Genomic DNA, 17,024 nt, shown 5'->3' on the forward strand with positions numbered 1-17,024 from the left:
GTGACATGTCGATTCCCATCATGTGATAATGTGAGTGTTTGATAACCAAAGGCATAATTTTCCCGAAAATTTTGACCACAAATTTTTCAAGCTTTCAAGAGTTAGGCTTCCACTGTACTTCCCTGCATTCTGTCCACCTTCTACCTCCATTTATGTATTCTATTGCTTTTATCTCTGACATATGACTCTTGTCTTTTTGCATTGCAAGCTGTCTCGTTTATCATATCTGGCCCCGTCTTTGCTTCACATTTCACCGGACTCCATCTCTCTCTCTCTCTCGCATCCTGTCGTTGTGTTAAGTCGAGCAAGCCAAGGGTGATGCGGCGGCAGAGGCGGAGTGCCACAACAAACTGAAATCCATCCCGACATTTTAGAATCAGTGTCACTCACACTACAAGGTTAAACATAGCTTGGCCTAATGTGCTGTCAGATAGTAAATGTGGTGTTGCAACCATGCACCCCTACCCTTTGCCTTAGAAAGTCCACACACGCTCACTTTCACACAGGAACACACATTTACCTTGGAAACCTGTGAATTTGTACACCCTAAAGGTCATCATTGTATGAGATATTATTAAAAAATATTTGATATTAACTCATTTGTATAAAGTGTGTCCAGAGTGCAGCCCAGGGGACATTGTGGAGCAAAGTAGAAATAAAATAAAACAAAAACATAGAGTAGCATAGCATATAAATGACAAATTAACACAGATAAATTTCATTAATTGAATATATTAGCACGCAAGCTTCACAGCTAAGAGACCCGAGTTCAATTCCACCCTTGGCCATCTCTGTGTGGAGTTTCCATGTTCTCCCCGTGCATGCGTGGGTTTTCTCCGGGTACTCCGGTTTCCTCCCATATTCCAAAAACATGCTAAATGTGAGTGTGAATGGTTGTTTGTCTATATGTGCCCTGTGATTGGCTGGCGACCAGTCCGGGGTGTACCCCGCCTCTCGCCCGAAGACAGCTGGGATAGGCTCCAGCACCCCCGTGACCCTAGTGAGGATAAGCGGTAGAAAATGAATGAATGAATGAATATCTGACTGTTTCCAAAGACACAAATTGGCAGCGAGATCAACCACTACCACTTTCAGTCATGTCAAGAATCACGTCTTCAATGACTGTAAAAGTAACCTGAAATGTTAATGAATCCAGTTCATTCATAATTTACATGTATTTATATGAATGTTTTTCTTAGGGGAAAATTGATTCATTTAGCATTTGCTTGCAGTCCAAATTTCTAGAATGAATTAATTACACTAACCAAACCTTTCTCCAATATTTTTAAAATATGTATAAAGATACACTGCTTCTTTTGATTTTCATGAAAATTCACAGTCGGGTCTGGAACCACTCAACTGTGATAAATGAAGGACAACTGTAAATATATTACACATAAACCAATAAAATTGACACCATAGTTGTTGCTTAGTGTGTCTTATTCCAACTCTTGTGTTTAATGCTGGGTGGTTTCCTGCAATATTATATAGAAAGTAGAGCCAACTAGCCTGAATACTTAAATGAGGTACACGTTTCATATTAAGGGATTTGCAAGTAAAGACTTGGTCAAGGTACACAATTAGGCCACGGGCCGGATTTTGGGCACCACCGGCTTAAGTAAAGTCCATCTCAGCACCTTTGTGATGGACACAGTGACACAGAAATGGCCTCGGGGGCGCATCGGCCACCGTCTTGACAATAGTCTCAGTGTGTGTGAGTGACACAGAGTGCCTTGGGGGACACAGAGAGGGCGTTATACTGGTATGAGTGTGCACGCTAAGGAGGGAGGACAGTGCACTCTTTCTCTCCCACTGCGCAATTTCTCATTCACTCTCTCCCTGACGCAGAGCGACTCAATCATTCTCGCACTCTGACTCCTTTGACGCAGAGGAAGAATGGAACACAAGTGCTCCCTCACTCCCTCTCTTTCCATATGTGTGTAGTCTGCATAATTAATATAGCTTTCAATTTCTTTGAGCTATGAAATCTGCTTTTGGTGTGCAAACAGACATGTGTTGATGTGCGCGACGGTGCTCGTGCATGTGCCATTCGATACACCAGAGACAGCCAGCACACAGCCGGGCCATCGAACGGAGAAGGAAGAAGGGAAAGAGGCGAGTTAATGAGAAGGCAGGGGAGGATTCAGCTCATTCCCATCAATAACCTCACATCACACTATGCTGCTTTGGCTCCAGTTTCCCGATTGCCTTTGAAAATTACAGTTGGGCATTAAGAAATTACGTCTGCCGTCGCATCCGGCACTGAGCCGAGCCGAGGAGTCGGCCTGTTTAATATGCAACTTCTGGCATTAAAAGATAATGTTTAAAAATGCAAATTATTCCTCAGCGTCTTAAGAACGATAGTTACGCCGGGGTTGGAACTAATGTTTGTTGCATACTGAGACAACAGGTGTCCACTAAACTAATTACTTATTCTTATTGCTCTTGCTGTACAATAATCTACAATATATGCATGTCTACTTTTATGTGTGAGGCACACATAAAACAACAACTTTGAAAAATATTTACTCTCCTAGTTGCCAACTACGACCACCACAAATCAAATAACCAGCCTTTGTCAGCGATGGAAGACACCGAGTGACTGCTCTCTTCCTTGGAACCCACCTACGTGCTACCTGGAAGTCCTGCACTAATGTACTCTTTCATCCAATGTCTCCTTAAGGAAGAAGACTTCCATTCTTCCATCCTCTGTAAGTTTCATGGGTGATATGTGTTCACATCCTGGACTGGTCATATACCAGTCAACTGCAAGCACATAGGCAAACAACCCTTCACGCCCACATCATTGACCAATCCACAGCTGCCAATCAACCCAACATGTCTTTGTTTTGTAATGCAGGAGGAAACCTATGCAAGGGGAGAAGATGCAAAGTCCCAATCACATTCCAACCGAATTCCAATTTAAAAAAATATGTTTTGTCGCTTTTCTTTGCACACTGCATATATTCCACGAGACTGGACTAGTTGCTACTTTGGTAGCAACTAATGGGTATCCATTAGTTATAATCTATAATCCAGTCCCCAGTTAATCAGTTAGTTTATGAACTGCTTTAAGCAACACTGATTGTTGCCTGACTGGCATTTGGATAAAATACTACAACAGCAAGCAAAAACCTAAACCTAAATATTTACTGGTTATATTTAATTTAGACATTGTTATATGGTCCAGCATTGCTTGGCTGCGCCTGCACCATTAACCCAGCATGCTAACCCAAGCAACGGGAGGGGCTTGTGTAGCAAATGCTGCTAAATCAAACAATGGTGATATATGGAATGATAATGATATCCATCGTTTAACAAGCATTAAAAAAAGTTGTAGACAGAGAAGACAACTCTATCATCAGAGCTGATGAATTGTTTAGAATGTAACACCAGTGACCTGCTTTTCGTCCATTTGAGAAAATAAACCTTCAATAAAACAAGAATAGATGTTTTATGAGTTTGAAAAATGGAGAAAGCATTCATTGTTTACTTTCATTAGTCCTCCCAAGCATTCGATACGGGTCTCTATTTGCGCTGCATTCTATTCATAATCTCACTTGTGGAGCTTTCAAACTGTGGAAGCGAGTCACTCATATATTTATTATATATTTTGTGAGGGGGAGGGAAATTGGATATAGATTTTCTGCGCAAGACGTGAGCCTGCTGTGAAAAGAAAATCACTGGACTGCAGAATGTTGGATGCATTTCGAGCAAAAGTTTAATTGGAAGTCTATCTCTACCTCACTATCCTTCACAGTGACTGTAGCCACTGGAGACATTTCATTGCAGACATCCATTTTGAGCATGCCGTAACAGCATTCACAAGAAAGTGAAAGTTTTTGATATATTACACATACTCAGCCATGGTGATGACGGTCAAGGTTTAGGATTCATGCGATTCACACCAATATTGTGAAGCCATTCTAATGCCTTATGAATATTGTCATTCATCCAGATCATTGTGTACCAATAACTTGGTAGAAGAAGGCTAATAACGTAAATGCATTCATCTTTATACTACACCTCACAAACGTATTAAACACATTTTAAACTGTAAAGTGTATAGGTACTCACTATTAATGAATGATAATAAAAAAAATAAATCGATGGAACAGATTAATCAAGAGAGACTTGTAGCCTTTAGCCTAGTTGTCAGGGTAAGCGCTATAATTACTCTTCCGTCTGTTGTGGCACTGCTTCCATCTTTCTCTAATGCAGCTAGTGGTGGTATGTGGCTTCACTACGCCACAGGCCGCTGGGTTGTCCCGGATACCTGTTGGAGAAGGTTCCTCCGAGCTGGTCTACATGACTGAAATTCCACAAAGATGACATATCAACTTAGGTTCACCTTGCGACACATTTTGAGGCCTGATTGCTGCCATTTTGCACTGACGGCATGTAATTAGACCATCATATTTTCTGAGAGAAAAAGCTTGAATGGGCTCGTATTCCGACACAGATTTTTTTTTAATACGGAATGTGCAAATTTGGAGGGATGTGCTGAATCAAGAATAAGCAGAGACCAACTGTAGTGTGTAATACAACCACATTTATTAGAGTGACACTAATAGTGCAATGGTTCAATATAATCAAGTAAACTTTTTGCGCCTTTTTTCCCTACACATCTTTTATCCAACAATATACGTAAGTGACAAAATGTGACATTATGTTTAGTATATACTTTTTTTCCACACTTTGAACCATGCGGTTTATATAGTGATACGGCTAATTTATGGTCCTGTTCTAAACTCACAAGAATTTGTATGCTTTAGAACAGTCTTTTTGCCCTTGATGCACACACCCATCAAGGAAAACACACAAAGATATGCATACGTATGATGCAGCTTTCATGTTAAAGGCCATCCACCTCGCAACCTTTGCTCAAGTCTTCCAGTGGATCCTGACAGCGAGGAGCAGCGTCAAAAAAATCCACTATCACCAAGGAGTTGCAAAAGGCATGACTACTGTGTGATGGACAGGACAAGTTCAAGGGCTAATTTGCCTCAAGACGAAAGGGACAACTGAGAACGACAACAATGGGGAGAGAGACTGACAACGTGTGTGACAAAGGAATTAGAAAGCTGTTCAATTCCGACACTGAAGAAGACAAGGAAGATGGCATCCTCTGCACACATTGCTATTAAATCTTCAACTGTGCTTGTGATTAAGGAAGATGAATCATCATCATTCTGTGCACTAAATATGCTATTTTACAGCATGGACATCTGTGTCTTGTAGACCGACTGTGTATATGTACAAAGATATTTTTTCTTTCTAAATTTAAAGGATGCGGCCTATAAAATAGTGTGCATATATCAAATATACATAGTATGTGGCCCCCTGCCCAATTTTGTTGACCTGTTTGGAGGTTTGCCAACCTATATTCTAATGAAATGACATGGGAATGTAATGAAATGTGTCCATCTGGGTAGGGATGCACATTCATTAGGGATGCACAAGCTCCACTTGTCAGAGAACATGAATGTACTCTGGTTTCTTAATAAACAAAATATTACTCACATTCGCTGACAAATAAATGACTCATATTTTACTGTGATCATGTGACGGTGACATTGTTTACTCAAAGTCATGCGGAGAGACTCTACATGCATATGCAAGTAACACTGAACTGCTTTCATATTCAATTAACAATTAGTTTATTCAATAATATCAGCGTTTGATCGCACCGAAAAGTTGCACCGCTTTGTGTTTGGGATTTACTTGCAAGTGTGACTGCATCCACAAAGCTGTTACATTTGTGCTTTAAAAAGAATCAAGGGAAGGAAATAAGAAGAGGGGGGGATAAAGGAGAGAACATGGTGAGGTGAAATACTTGCTTCAACATATTTTTTGACAGAAGGCTCCCTGCAACGGCTCTGCTGGGTTTAAAAGCGTAGACGTCAGCAGAGGCCGGCATTAAGGAGCGCTCTTACAAATCACATTCTAATCAAAGTCGTCTCTTTTTAAACAGCTGTGCAAGCTTTCATGTTAACACAACATCACGCCCGCTGCTTTATTCATGCTTTTAAAAGGGGACTGACCGGTGAATGAGCATTTGTGTGTGTGGCTGTCACTATCAGTGGCAACACACTACCCTTGCTTCTAATCTTACGGCGTGTGATATTCATGTATTAAGTGTTTATGTGTGTGCATATATCAGGTATACCATTTCAGGTTGCCGAGCATTCTTTCATCCGCACGATTAAAGGTTGCTGTTTCATCCCCCATGGAAACCTCTTAAGGGCCCTCATTTGGCAGGTACATTTGCATGACTTTGATTAAAACATGTTTGTGTTATATCTTCACATCTGATATTCAATATGTTTTTTTGGGTTGGTTTCATTTTCCCATTTTTTCCCCCTTAGTGCTATGAGTGGCTATCTACATAATAGCTGTGCTGTGTATTCAAGAAACAGGAGAACAGAGACTTTTAAATAATGCACAAGTGATTTGCGCCAGTGCAGCGTTGACCCATTAAGAACCAACTTTGCTGTAATGCTGTGAAATTGGTCTGCTGAAGTGGTGCCAAGTTGTTGTTAATTTTCCCACAGAACATTTTGTTTTGGCAATAGACTTGCATGTCGACAAGTGAAAACATGTAGTCAGTGCATGTACAACTAAAGTGCTGAAGTCTGAGGGCACCACCAGCCTCACAGGAATCATTCCGACATCGTAAGACACTCAGTCTTAGACAGATACTGGTGGAGCATGAGCTAAGGAAGACATTTTTGTAAGGCTTTAGATAAAAATTAGACTACAGGGTTCAATGTTTACGAGAGGTGTCATGAGACATCTCAACCACAAGATGAGACGATGAAGGAGGTTGGGTCCACAAGAACGAGACGAGATGATTTTTTTTTAAAAAGCACAATGAGAAAAATATGAATGGTCAAACTAACTTTTTTATTGAAGTGAGTAAAAAAAAAACAATGCAAGTGTGTTTGTAGTCCCACAAATTGATAATAATAAGCATAATAATAACAATACAGCTCTCTTGTATCCTTGTCGTTGTCTATTTACACCAGAGCTGTCCAGCTGTATTTTAATAAAATAAAAATTTCTAATAAACAAGATATCTTTGTGTTTTTATTAGTTATTAGTATCAACATATTAGCTTTTTCTAGTTCCATGGATGGATGGATGGTGCTGCAATGCTGCCTCTGTCCACCTGAGGGAGCCAGCAAAGACCAGAGGGAGGCTGACATCATTGCAGCGCCCCAGAAGGTAACAAAGGCTGCTTTGCTTGGATGCAATGCACTGAGGGAAAACATGATTCTAAACTTCTAAACATGATTTTAAACTTGGTAATATAAAATTGGTTTTACTAGCTACCTTTTTTCATGTTAAGTTGCTGTGTGATGAATTTAGCGTTCTTTGTAAGATAATGTGCGTCATTTTGAGTAATGACCTACTGCAATTTCCTGTGGATTGACAAGATGTAAAGGAGATGTCACAAGATTAGAATTTTGCCAAAAATTAGCCACTCCGCCAAAAGATTCAACATTATTTTAAAAGTAGCACTTTTTACACTAGTATTTCTGGTAATAAAAAAACTTATATAGAGTATAGTCACTTGAATCAAGTTTTTATGAGGAGGGAGCATTTGACCTTGGTTCGATTTTCATTATTTCCTATGAAAAAAGTGTTTGAAAATCCAAACAAATCAAAGGTGGACCAGTGAAGTAGAACAGATTGTGTTTGCCCTTCGGGGTTCCACTGTAAATACGAAAGCTTTGCTATAACAATACATCTAATAGTAGCCATGTGTGTATGCAGTATAGTATTCTAATGTGTTTTATTGACACCAGGAAGATTTCTCTCCAGTGGCTTGATGGGCTATTTCTTGTGGTTGAGCTCTAAAGTGTGTTTATTTGTTAATGTTTGCGCCAATAGCCTTTCTTATCTGATCGACTAAAGTGGGGTTGCAGAGAATGGACGAAAAAGCATGCACACATCCACTCATAAATAGCTGCTCACATAGATTAAGGAAGGCGTGGGTCAATAGTATTATCTAGAGCATCACTGCCTACTCACATTTATGTAACTTCCACAGCGCAGGTAGAAAGCTTTCATTCTCCCGTCACTGAGCGTGGACTCAAACTGCCCCCTCCCCTCACTTCACTAACCTTAGACCCACATACCTCATTTTTATCCTTTTTTACTCCATCTCCTGCTTCTCCACCAGTTTCTCGCCCCTGGGCGATACCTAACAATGGGATCCCATTCACCACCCCTAAAGCTCTCATTGGATTGGAGCATCTTCTTTTCTTCAAGTCGCCTGATTTCATCGCTTCATCTCCCTACATGGCTCTTAAAAGCAAAGCCCTCCTTCCTTCCTCTTTGTGGTCTCAATTTTGATCTTCCGATTTTTTATCTTCAACTAACAATTCTAAAACAGATGGCTACATTTAGCCCAGGGCCCCAACATTGGCTTTGGACTAGAGCTCAACCATGGCCATTCTTTTATGCTCACACAAGATCTAATAAACAGATACCGGTGAGAAATGTGCTGAATCTGGTCGCAGCAAAAATGCATAAAAAACAATTGTGCCGTACAGATATTCCCACTTAAGGCCAGTTCCTTTGTTCCTTATCTAATACAATCACAAAAGTGAAAAGAAAAGTGTGATCGACTTTAAGTACAGCCTAAAAAAAACAGAAGAGGGTTGTGGGAGGATTTGTTCACAGCCATTTATTAAATTTAAGGACAGAATTAAGCTCTATTGAAACAAAAAATATTGGGCGTTATTAAAAAAAAATGTTTTTTAAAAGATGGTTCCAGATATCCAGATGGAGAGTGATGAAAAGAAATGAACACACTTCAAGGGAACTAAGAGATCGATCAAAAGGAAGACAGACGGTGGAGGAGGTGTTTGTTTGTGTGTGTGGTGTTGGGGCGCGGGGGAGGGGGGGGGGGGGTTATTGGAAAGAGCCTTCTTTTTATTGGCTGAGTTACAGAGCATTAGGTTCAGAAACAGGGAGTGCAAGAGTGCAGGACTAAGACAGTTAATGGAACAGCCAGTTATTCGTTTGGGGAGAAAAATAGATAAATGTTTGTTTCACTTTATGTACTCTGGGTATAATGGTACCCGATTATCACAATTCGATATGTAACTCATTTTCAGTGAAGTCACAGAAACATAAGACTGCATAGCTTTTATGTAAACGCCCTTTTGATTTTAAAAATAGTACATAAAAAACGTCTGGCAGGTAATTCTCAAATGAATATAATTCTCAAAAAATAAAATATACATGATAAAGGTATGAATGTGAGTGTGAATGGTTGTTTGTGTATATGTTCCCTGTGATTGGCTGGCGGCCAGTCCAGGGTGTACCCCGCCTCTTGCCCAAAGATAGCTGAAATAGGCTCCAGCATCCCCGCGACCCTCGTGAGGATAAGTGGTATACAAAATAGATGGATGGGTGATATGCAGGTTATTTTTTCTTTAAATCTGATTCTTTTATGTGGTCGTTCGCATTATCAAACGATTGCAACATTTTAATATGAACGCAAAGCCTCTGGAAAGTGACGTGCATGCCCAAATCAAATCAACGACATTTCCATCTGTCGACGGAAGTAAACATTGCTGCAGTGTTTGTGCTAGTGATGTGCGATACCAGTTTCAGAGGCAATACTGGGTATAAATTTAGGCTGGTATCGGTAATACCAGACTATGATTCTATGTGCAAATACACCTAATGTGTCTAGTAAATTTAAAAAGTAGTGTAAAGTATTTCCAATCATAGCATAAAGAATATAAGACGTCATAGTCGTTTCTTAATATATTTTAAACCTATAAGTATGGAGTCAAAAGTATCACTATTTCACTGATTCTGATCACTGATTTCAGAATCGACTTCGATCCTCCTTAACATGTTTGTGAGACTTTGATGAGAGCTGCTTCGCTATATATATATATACGTATGTGTATATATATATATATATATATACGTATGACCACCTGACCATGCAAACTGCAGTTTTGGGTTATACGTACATAAACAGAAAAACTGATTTGACTAGAGTCAGCCCTTCTGGAACTGATTAATGACGCTAACAGAGGTGCCATCATATATTCTTCTACTAAATCACCCTGATTTGCTTACACTGGAATGTTTACCTAATCACGTTCTAGGTGGGCACTTTTTCTGTTATTTTCCAAATAGCTCATTCCTTTGGGAAGAGTGTGATTTGGTATAATCTTGCGGTCAGTGAGCTAGCCCAAACACAAGTGAAAAACAACATCAACATGCCAAGCAGAGGCAATGATTCGTTGAGACTAAACAAAGTTGATAGGGGAAGGGCAATAATGCAAACCATTCCCACAGGGCCCATTGAATTCCTACTCCATCCGGCATTCACTGGCCAGGTCAGCAAATGTACAAAACCTCACCTGAGTCCCACTGCGTTTGACTTGACACCATCTGAAACTGTTCTATTTAGTTGTGTTTCAACCCATTCAAATCTATTTGCGTCAACTGAATTCAAACAACCCTTATTGCACTGGAGAGTATTTTGCGTAGGTGGATAACGTCGGTCTCCGGCCAACTAAACTGTCATGAATGCCGCTCCGCTGCGAGGAAGAGTGTGTTTTGTTTAGCAATATTAGTCAATGTTGCTCAACCCCCAGATAGCCATTAAGGTAATGCTGCAAGGCAGGTGCATCGAATGCAGAGCTACAGTGAAAAGTCTTGAAGAAAACAAATCAAAGGAAGCATCTCAGCAAGGGGCTTGCTATGCAGGTCTTTAAGTGTGTGAGAATGTGTGTGTGCAGGCGTTTGTGATTCAATCCAGTGAGAATGGAAGGAGAAAGTGATGTAAGAGCTGGAAAAGTTTTTCTTCTGACTTGTGTGTCATCACATTCTTATCAGTCTGCTTTCTGGTGGAGGGGACGTAAAAGCGTAAGGAGCTTTGTATGTGTGTGTGTGTGTAATTATGCACCATTATGTACTCATAAGTACGTGTTTCACCAGGCGGGCCTATGTGTGTGTGTTCGTTGCAAGAACGCATCTGTCTTTGTGTGTAGTCCATGTCTCATCTTGTCTGTGAGTGGGACTGACATTCACACATTCTTGTCATTTTCTCAGGGAACTTGAAACAAAGGCCAAGGAGGGGAGTTGCTAACACGGAGACGTTATCAGCATGTGTGTTTTATCTGCTGTGGTCAACATACTAGACAGACATAAAACTTGTAATCACATTCCAGTACAGGGTGACCTTGATGCATCAGGAAAAAAAATACCACTTCTGTCCTCCTGCTTCCTCTGATTCCCTTTTTTGTCTTACAGAAAAAAAGTCATGCATAGTGATTTAATGTCATCGACACTGAGGACTTACCACTGACTTCCATTCTGTGAAGCCTATAAACTAGCCTTAACCCTTACCTAAATACCTCAATAAAGCCTTTTGAGGTCTAATCCTCATATTCCGTGGAGGACATGCGGATTTACATGATGATGATATGTGTGCAGAAGCAGCACAGCAGCTCCATCCCTTTTTATAATGGAAGTGGAGCACGATGGCACTATGGCTGCTACCGAAAACACTTCATGTTGCTCAAAGCAAGTCCACAAAGGCATGCTTGAATGAGTTGGTGAGGGGGAACCCTGAGTTCGACCCCATGAAACATCCCACTACAATGTCAGCATTGTACACACTGCTATTATTTCACACTATGCACCAAAAATTATTGATACATTTCAGGAGAAAGCATTATTCCACTCATAATAATTTTATATACCAGCTATACTTTTCAGGGTCAAACGTCAAGCCTATGAAAATGTAAAACAACAATTAAAATCAAAGACCAGTGTTTAAAGTTTCCAACACAATGTCTTGTAGTCTTTTTCGTCTTATTGTGTAATTTGCAACTAAATTGGCAATAGTATGAATAATATTCAGCTTAACTATACTATATTTTTGACTGACTTTAAATGTGGCTATGGTAACAATGGTACACATTTCCTAAACAGGATGATGCTTTCAACATCTCTAAAATGTATAAGAACAGATACTGTGTGGCCGTCTGAGAGTGACCCCCGACCTCCCAAATGTTCTTCCGGATGAATGGACAAAGCACAGAAACACTCCAAAATCTTGGAGAAAGTGGCTTCAGAGAGTACAAAGTGGTGGCTTGACCAAAGTTCAACGAGCAAAGACGAGGTACTATAAGATTAGGGTGTACACTCACACTAGGCCAGAGGTCAGCAACCCACGGCTCCAGAGGCTCATGTTGCTCTTCAGCCTCTTTGTAGTGGCTCCCTTTGGAATGCTTGAATATTTTTTTTAATGGGAAAATGCACATCTTTGTAATGAGTTAAAAAAAAATAATCCAACTTTGTGTGAGACTATGAATGCATTGCAGTTCTGAGCAGGCAGGCTGCTATTCAGTTCTCTCTCACACCGGTAAACATGGAGGAAAAAAAGTTATACTTTCCCAGAGCTGCGGCATGGGAACTTGTTTGCGCCAGACTAAACATATCAGGTAACCCTGTTTCCAGTAATTTATACATACATTTATGTAAGTTTATCTTCAATACAAGCAGGAGTACTTTTTACTACTTTGATACCCCAAAATTCTCTCAAAATTTGACGGCCAAAACCATGGGAGACTATTTTGCTCGGCATGCGAGCTCATCACAGCTGTTAGTTGCCAGCTAAAAGAAACAGGCTGTCAATTCACTTCAGGCGTCAAGGAACCAAGATGATACCATGATAATAATAATAACTAGTTGGCATCCCTTACACATACACACTCACTGCACTTTTATCTGTTGTATTCTCTTTTTAGAGTTTATAAAATGTTGTTTTAAACCTATGTTTTGCGGCTCTTTTCATAGGAAAGGTTGCCGACCCCTGCACTAGGCCAATCGTACCGTTCTTCGGCCCAAAATCCTGCATGTGGTTTAGTGTGGGCATACTGATCCAATTCTCTGATATGGTTGCAAATGAAGGGCGAGGGAAGGTACTGCACCATTACAAGCACATGAACGTACATGTCATAGAATGTCAGATGCAATCAGTCCTCTCCGGTTCTTAATTATAACCCACCTTTCATAATAGAAAATAGGAATACTCAAAATAATCTATATGGTCATGCTTTTGCACGTACGGCGTGCCATTTAATTAATGCAATAACTCCTCCCACATGTTATAAAGCCGCAGTCAGGGAAATTGCAGTAATTCAGCAGTGTGATGGCCAAATCACGGATGTGCAAAGTGAGAGCATTTGAACAAGGGGGCCCGGAGAGGAGAAACCCGTCAAGGCATGAATAGCTTGTATGAATACACCCTTACTCTTTTTATTCTCTCTGTTTTCTGTCAAATTGTGTCCTAATATTTTTGTTCAAGCCAGAAACATATATAAATAACCTTTATGCTAATGTTTAAAAAAATAGATAAGCTGCTTCAAGGAAGTAGTTGAATGTGAATTGAGCCAAGTGGTCAAGGCTGAAGGCCATCACATATTATTTTCTGTTTTTTTCCTGTTGAGAATTTGTGTTGTGTTTATTTTTAGCACAACACATCAAATCAGGCAAATTAATTTCCTGGAGAAGAGCAGGAGGCAATCATTAGTGACAACAACAGAGACACCTTTAAACCCCAAATATTCCCATGTAATGTTCCCATATGAGTCATGCGTAAATCAATAGTCAGAAGGCTCTGAACACAAACGCGCATCTGGATCCATTTGAACCTTTCTTCAACCCCGTCTTCCCAATCCTCTCCCACGTTCGTAGCTCATGTTCCCACACTGGTGTCCACTCACTACATCTTCTCCACACACCTCCTCCGCTCCTCAGCTCATTGTCTCTAGGTCACTAGATCCATTTTCAGTCAGACTCATTGGCCGATCCACGCTTCGGTTACCTTGTCCTACTAACCCCTCGCTTACTCCTGTCTCATCACCTCCCCACCTAACTCACCCCTCCTGAATTTATGGCTGCCATGAACTCGCCGTGACTTTAATGAATGTGTCAGTGTTTTGGTATCATGCTGACAGGGGGTTACGGGTTGGTTACGCTGGCTATGTAACATTCAGAGAAGAGACAGGGAGTAGCGGCTTGTGAGCTTCCCTGCATATAGACGGCTGACAGCACCTTCACCCCTACGACCTTAATGTGGGCGCCTGAGCGGATGCGCTCAAGTGACATGCCGGCCAGAGTGTCAGTCCATGACAGACGCTCATCATATTTAATCCTGAGGGGATTTTGCAGAAATGAAAAGCTGCTTTTCAATTTTATAATCCTTTAGACCTAATCGTTTCACCCACATCCGTCCATACAGTCCAATTAGATGAACAAGACCGTCCGGATTATTCGCCTGCAAACTCATTTCTGTAGTTTGTCCTTGGTGAGCCTGTGATGACCTTCTCTGGTTTTGTCGTCTAGGGAACTAAAATTGCATCGTCAAGCCAGTTGCTTCCTTTGCAGTCTTAGCCTTGTTAACTGGGCATTGATTAGGCCTCTGATGTGTGTTCGTGTGCCCCTAGTTCAATAACATTCAGCTAGAAAGAAAAAAACGGTCGCTTTGATAAAAGAAGCAGTAGAAATGAAAAATGCTGACTCAATGCATGTGAGGTCAATGCGGACTGAGGGATGACACAAAAGTAGCCTGCCCACGCATATGGTGAATACAGCGGGGGAACAAAACAAGCGCCAAAGGTGAAAGTCAAACTGGAGGTAAAAAGCAAAAATAACGCTGCGTTAAAGTGAGAAGTGCTCCTCAAGGTTACGCTGCACTGATACAAGGAGTAAAAAAATAAAACCTGAGACAACAGAAATGGACACAGCCGAGAATTGATTGAGGACATTAGCCAGGATGTTTGGAAGGTGTGTGTGTGTGTGTGTGTATGGTGGTTTGAGGGCAAAACGAGGCCACTTTGCCCATATTGACTGCAGTGCCATGTGACTGCTGTGATCATTAATGTGTCCTGATGCCAACGGGTATCCTGATGACCCACATCTCAGCAGTCCACTCTTACTCTCTGGCTGCCACCCAAACCAGCTCTCTCTCTCTCTCTCTCCTCTCACAACCTCCATTTGCTTGGAAGCCATTGTCCATCTTCTTTCCTTTAATGGGCATTTTTGGTACTAACCAAAAAATCTTGCAATGTGCATCAAATGCCAGTGAAGACACCGGCACAATGTTTCCTTAAACGTCTTAGTCCAATCCAACTCATTCAACCTTTAAGGGATACTTAATCATTAAAATCATATGCCAATATCATGTGGCATCTTCTGGCCAAGAAACATTACATCATGAGAATGGAGACGCTTGTTTCTGTAATTTATCCAGTTTTGACTCGACTTTCATGTCGACAAATGAATTTTAGTATGATGCAGTGCACTTCAACATCATGGCAAACTGCAACAACAACAAAATGACAAAAATAAATTAAAAATTTAAAAAATATAATTATTGGCGCTCCCCGGCGCTATTAACAAGCTGGTCTTTTGACAATCCCGAGGGCCAGAAAGACGTATGCAGACCCTACAGCCTTTTCTATTTGAGCTTTTCTATTTGTAAAGGCCCGGTTTCTGTCACAGTTCTTGTCCTGCCATCAATTTTCTATATGGTTTATCCTCATTAAGGCTAGAGTCTATCCCAGCCAATCACAGGGTACATGACAAGTATTCCCACTCACATTCACTTCTACGAACAATTAAGACTATAAAAAGAGCCTGAATTCTGAAGCGTGACTGGTTTGGCTGAACTTTGACCAAAGTTCTCATCACATTTTCCTCTTTATTAATCAACATATACATTTTAGAAGAGACTCTAAAAGAATGTGAGATCACTTTCACCTTGACCTCCATCTCCAAATTGCATTGGTTCATCAGTGCCGATAATAATTTGTTCCAGGTGTTAGTAAGACATTACGTTCAAATGCAAGGCAGGGACAGATGGACAGGACAAAAACACAATACACCCGACCACTGTGGTGGTGGAGGTATTTAAAGAGCCAAAGCCCCTTAATGCACTGCTTTACCATGGTGTTTTTTTTATCTGATGCAATCTGCCCCTCATCCAGGATGCCCACTTGCTTTCATCCGCCTTTTTAAGCAATATTTCTCTCCTATTTGGAACTCCCTAATGGGCCTGATGATGTGCTGACATCAGATGATGAGGTTTTTTTTTACATTTTTTTTTTACAGTTTTTACTGACCCAGTAAAGTAGCTTTGAAATTCAAACTCCCCCCACCCCAACCCACCACCATCTTGTTTACTTCATCTCCCGTCTTCGTAACCTCCTATAACACTCTCCCACTCCTTGTCTGCTGCTGCTCCCAATTCTGTCAGCGTCCCAGCTCACTTGCATTCACATATAAAATGCATTTGAATTAAGTAGTCCCGCGAGCACACAGTCGGGCCCCCACCAACCCGCTGGTGTCAACAAAGTGTTTGTGTTAACGAATTCAGACACATACAAGCAGCCATGGCCTTCAAAGCGAGGCCTGACTGGGTGTGAGATATTTTGGAGGTGGACACAGAGGAGTTAATTACTTCTTAAGATCAATAATTCATTACGCTGTCAGTTTGTGTGTCTGCAGCTCTGTCTATGTGTGCTGGCATGTTTTGAGTGCACGTAAGCATGAAGACCAAAACTCTCACAGTAAGCATTTTCTTACTCTGGGAAAGGCAGATTAAGAGGATTGACTCTGTAATGGATTAACCTCAGAAGTGTGTGTGCATATTAGTTGCGTGTTTCTGTATGTGTGTGTGCGTGTTGAGCAGGATCAACGGGGCCCGTGCATGAATTGATTAGCCTAAGAAGCTCCTCTGGTTCCCTTTTAATGACCACATCAGCATTTTTGACCACGGGGAGGGGATAAATGTAGAGCTGTCAGTCACAGAAGCAAGACACCGCCCCTTTAAGAGGGGTTTGCTGTGACTCAACCATTGCTCAGAGCAGCACTTCCCTCGGACTAGAGAGGCCCTGCTGTGTCAGGGTGTCTAAGATGATAGATGATGCCTGTGAGTGTGGGTAGAAGGTCTCTATACAGTCTCTATGCAGTAT

The 17,024-nt window shown here is 41.0% G+C and overlaps 1 protein-coding gene across 1 annotated transcript in view; it reads right to left on the reverse strand.

Moving 5' to 3' along the window:
* The window catches only part of pcdh7a (protocadherin 7a), a 55,754-nt gene that overhangs the window by 22,968 nt on the left and 15,762 nt on the right, over positions 1-17,024 (reverse strand). The window lies entirely within an intron of this gene.

The sequence above is a fragment of the Doryrhamphus excisus genome, chromosome 1 (assembly GCF_030265055.1).
Source record: "Doryrhamphus excisus isolate RoL2022-K1 chromosome 1, RoL_Dexc_1.0, whole genome shotgun sequence".
Taxonomy (NCBI): domain Eukaryota; kingdom Metazoa; phylum Chordata; class Actinopteri; order Syngnathiformes; family Syngnathidae; genus Doryrhamphus; species Doryrhamphus excisus.